The 5,298-nt window shown below is 41.9% G+C and overlaps 1 long non-coding RNA gene across 1 annotated transcript; it reads right to left on the bottom strand.

Moving 5' to 3' along the window:
* Nucleotides 1-934: 934 nt before the first annotated feature.
* LOC134199881 (uncharacterized) lies at nt 935-3,646 on the bottom strand. The gene is made up of 2 exons (XR_009974545.1): nt 3,445-3,646; nt 935-1,008 (listed from the first exon to the last, which is right to left on the bottom strand). It is a non-coding gene; the product is annotated as an uncharacterized LOC134199881 (long non-coding RNA).
* Between the last annotated feature and the right edge of the window lie 1,652 nt (nt 3,647-5,298).

A 5,298-nucleotide genomic window follows, 5' to 3' on the forward strand; every position in this document is an offset into this window, starting at 1 on the left:
TCATACTTTAAGCTCACATAACAGCACTTTTAAGCAATCCATGAAATTCAGTTTAATTTTTGTATCTGAAGTAAAACTGTTGTATTCTTTGTACCAAGAGCACTGCTGCTTGAGATAAAGGTTTTATCACGTATCCAATCACAGATCCAAATTATGATTGTGTTTCTTCTTCTAAACAAACAAACAAACGAGCCTAGCCTAGCCTAGCCTAGCCTAGCCTAGCCGAGCCGAGCCGAGCCGAGCCGAGCCGAGCCGAGCCGAGCCGAGCCGAGCCGAGCCGAGCTGAGCCGAGCCGAGCCGAGCCAAATCAAACATAAAAACCAACCAAACCAAACCAAACTAAACTAAACTAAATCAACCTAAACTAAACCAAACAAACCAAACCAAACCAAACCAAACCAAACAAACCAAACCAAACCAAACTAAACTAAACTTAACTAAACCAACCTAAACTAAACTAAACTAAACGAATGATAAATGATTGATTTATTTTATTTCAAACGACAAGTGTACATAAAACTATGAATTAATAATAAATTAAATCAAAAAAAAATTACATACACTACCAAGTATTTGACACACACCCACACACACCTACATAATATAACCCTTTGTTTATTGTCAGACTTTTCTTATTGCTTTAAGTCGTAGTCAAATTGAGAATAGGATAGTATTGTTTATCTTTATATTTATTTGTCTATAGGTGTAGACGAAATTTGTCACTATAGAAGTAATATTCTTTGACAATAGAACCTTAATAATGTTCAAACTTATAATTTCAATTAATTATAGTTGAATTTCGACTACTGCAGGACCACTAGTTTCAATAATTTTTGTTAATTGTCATACTTTAAGCTCACATAACAGCACTTTTAAGCAATCCATGAAATTCAGTTTAATTTTTGTTAAACGGTTTTATTTAGCTCGACCCGTACGGAATTTGTTTTTTATTTATTTGGGTCAAAATTAGAAATTGAAATTTAAGCACCTTCCCGTTGTCAGATTGATCTGAAATTTGGTACACACATTTAATTTAGATGACAATACAATATAATAAAACCAATGACATTATAAATCTAAGATGGCCGCCGATACAAAATGGCGGATTACATATTTTACTTTAACCCCCTTAATATGGGTATCAAATGAAAGGGCTACACTAGTAAAACACGATGATTATGTCAAAATTTAAAATTCAAGATGGACGCCGTTCCAATATGGCGGACTAGGTACATATTTTTCCACAACCACCACAATATGGGTATCAAATAATAGGACTACACTAGCAGAATACTGTCATTATGTCAAAATTTCAAACTCAAGATGGACGCTGTTACAAAATGGCGTATTAGGTGGGGGCATGATTAGTCGTGTCGAGAACAGATTGAACAGATTGCGTCCAAGATTGTGTGACGTTAGAGGGGCAGATAAAAAAAATTAGGTAATTAGATACCTCGTTAGTAAGCGGTAGCTATACCACCCAAGTTAAATGGATGAGGGAGCGATGCGCGCAGATAACCGGACGGGACTTCGTGCAGTTCGTGCACACGCACTTCAACGCCCTCCCATCCCGCATTCGCGGATCGAGAGTGCGTAGAGGTGGGAGTGAGTCGGCGTTGACCTGCCGTGCTGGTTGCAGGGTCAGGGAGACGACGGCTCACATCCTACAGCAGTGTCACAGAACACATGGCGGCCGAATTCTACGACATAACAAGATTGTCTCTTTCGTGGCGAAAGCTATGGAAGAGAACAAGTGGACGGTTGAGCTGGAGCCTAGGCTACGAGCATCGGTGGGTCTCCGTAAGCCGGATATTATCGCCTCCAGGGATGGTGTCGGAATGATCGTGGACGTGCAGGTCGTCTCGGGTCAGCGGTCGCTTGATGAGCTCCACCGTGAGAAACGTAATAAATACGGGAATCACGGGGAGCTGGTTGAGTTGGTCGCAGGTAGACTAGGACTTCCGAAAGCTGAGTGCGTGCGAGCCACTTCATGCACGATATCTTGGAGGGGAGTATGGAGCCTGGCTTCTTTTAAGGAGTTGAGGACCATAATCGGGCTTCGGGAACCGACACTGCAGACTGTTACAATCTTAGTGTTGAGAGAATCGCATATGAACTGGACCAGGTTCAATCAGATGACGTCCGTCATGGGGGGCGGCGTTGGTTGAGCTTCGCACAGTAGTCCAGCGGAGAGGGTGTAGATCAGGCCCGTCTGTTTCTCCCCCGGAGTCCGCTCCCTTGGCTTCCCTTATATTTAACATCAGAAACAGACATTAAACATCTACTGATCCAATTTCGCCGGCGTACGGCCACGATCGGGAGGGTGGGAATCTCGGGGGTCTTCCGATCCAATCCATGATGATTACGACCACAGTCACTAAAGACGATGGCATGATGATCCGGCGATGAAAATAATAGGTTAAAACGTGCCGAGGACTGTATGGCATTAGGGTGGATAAAAATGTAATGTCGCAAGCGCTTCCCCCTCAAGATTGGGCGCATCTTGTTGTATATTAAGCCTTGCCCCTTTACTGGACCTCTGGGGGGGTCGACCGTCAAAATCCCCCTTAATCGTGGGAACAACATGGTAACAATAAATAAAAAAGCAAACAAAAATAAAAACGAAACTGCTACACAACGAAAAAGAACGAAGAGAACAAGAAACGAAGAGAACGGTTAGCAACAGAAACACCTGAGCAACATGATACCAGGTTAATGGCACAACGTGAGAGACAAAGGCAGCTGGTAGAGTCAGAAACATCTGAGCGTCATGAGTCTAGGCTAGCATCACAACGTGACAGACGAAGAGAGCTAATAGCGTCAGAAACACTTGAGCGTCATGAGTCCAGGCTAAGATTACAACGTAACAGACAAAGAGAGCTATTAGCGTCAGAAACATCTGAGCAACACGAGGCCAGGCTAACAGGACGGCGTGAGAGACGAAAGGAGTTAGAAGCTTCAGAAACACCTGAGCAACGCCACGACAGGTGAAATAATCAACGTGAGCGTGCACAGCAACGCAGAGCTGAAAATCATGTACAAGCGTTTGAAAATGCTATTAACACATCGTGTATACACGTTTGTGACATTTGCACGAGGCATTGTTATCCTAACCAAATTCATACTGTACGTTACAACACAGCTGCATTAGGATATCTACCTGCAGAACTGTCTTCAAAAACAACATTACTTTTATGTTCGCGCTGCCAAACACATGTGACCAGTAATAAAACAATAACACCATCAAAGGCGTATTGGAATAATCTGGATCCAGGTTCAATACCAGATGAGATTCAAACGCTGACGCAAGCAGAGCAGCGCTTGCTGTGTAGAATCATCCCGTTTGTTAAAATCGTAAAATTTACTGGGCTATACGGGCAGTACGGTTTCCGCGGACAAGCAGTGTTGTTGCCCAAGATATCTTTGAGGTCAGTGAAAGATTACCTAATATGCTTCCAAGATCTTCCAGCCAGGTGGGTATCGTTGTAGTTACAGAACGTTTGGAGAATTTGAACATCACAAGAGAGTTCACAATATCTCGCGAAAAAGTCTACAGCGCTTTAAGATGGTTAACTAGAAATAACCCGCTTTATAGAGATGTACGCATTGATGAAAATGTCCAGATTAGTGAACAAGAATTAATACGACTTAGTGTGCCAGATATACCTGAAAACGGTGAGCCTGAAAGAATTGAAATTCTAAATGTATTCACTAGTATTAATGACGTTGCTAGAATTATTCGGGCTTCATGGCATCAAGGTGACCACAGCGTTTTCACTTCGGGATTTTCCGGCGTGCAATGTAACGGCATGCACGTTATTTACCCTAAAGCCATACAGTTTCCAGCAAAATTCAATTATGGTACGGCTGAAAGAAGGACGTTGCCCTTAGTTTTGTCATGGGCATTCACCGTCCATAAAATGCAGGGCAGCACCGTCGACCATGCAGTAGTATATTTGGGCTCAAAATTGTTTGAGGAAGGACAAGCATACGTGGCTCTAAGTCGAGTCAAGTCTCTGGAAGGGCTATCTATGTATTGAGGAATTAGATTGTACTAAATTATCAGGTAAGAAACCATGTAATAATGATGCACTGAATGAATTAAATAGAATGAGGAATATTTGGTAGACAATTTCACTAAATACTAAAAACAAGAAAATAAAAATCGGTAAAAAAACTTTTAAGTTAAACGGTTTTATATGCACTGAAAACTACAAAATAAATAAATAGTTACTTACCTATCAACCTACGTAGGTGATCTCGGTCATTAATATCTCTGATGGTAGTGGTTGTCATAACATGAACCATGTCAGCGGCCGAAAGGCAGTTCATGAAAGAACACTAACACCAGGGTTTGCTTGGTAGGTAAACTAAGCAGCCCACACTATAACAAGTAGGTATTTTGACCTTCTAGTTCAGAAATATTTTAGTACTAGGCAGAATAGCTTTTAGGCATATTAGACTAAAATAAAAACGTGGGGCCCATTATTATTTCTGTATTACTTTCTACTATACTAAGTGTGGATTGTATCGACTTATAATAATCGTCATCATCATCATCCTAGCGGTTTATCCCGGTCGCATCCGAAACCTCATAGCTCCGGAGTCCAGGGCCCGCTGAATCGACTTACTATAATCGTAACTGGAGGTTTTGACCATCAATAACCAGCCGTGGCGGCTTCACCAGCGAGCGCCGAGCTCATGATCTACCAAAGTATAAGATATGCTCTGCCATAGGTATAATTTCAGAGGGGCCCCACGTTTTTATTTTAGTCTAATATGCCTAAAAGCTATTCTGCCTAGTACTAAAATATTTCTGAACTAGAAGGTCAAAATACCTACTTGTTATAGTGTGGGCTGCTTAGTTTACCTACCAAGCAAACCCTGGTGTTAGTGTTCTTTCATGAACTGCCTTTCGGCCGCTGACATGGTTCATGTTATGACAACCACTACCATCAGAGATATTAATGACCGAGATCACCTACGTAGGTTGATAGGTAAGTAACTATTTATTTATTTTGTAGTTTTCAGTGCATATAAAACCGTTTAACTTAAAAGTTTTTTTACCGATTTTTATATCTGAAGTAAAACTGTTGTATTCTTTGTACCAGGAGCACTGCTGCTTGAGATAAAGGTTTTATCACGTATCCAAGCACAGATGCAAATTATGATTGTGTTTCTTCTTCTAAACAAACAAACAAACGAGCCGAGCCTAGCCTAGCCTAGCCTAGCCTAGCCGAGCCGAGCCGAGCCGAGCCGAGCCGAGCCGAGCCGAGCCGAGCCGAGCCGAGCCGAGCC

The sequence above is a fragment of the Bombyx mori genome, chromosome 12 (genome assembly GCF_030269925.1).
Source record: "Bombyx mori chromosome 12, ASM3026992v2".
Taxonomy (NCBI): domain Eukaryota; kingdom Metazoa; phylum Arthropoda; class Insecta; order Lepidoptera; family Bombycidae; genus Bombyx; species Bombyx mori.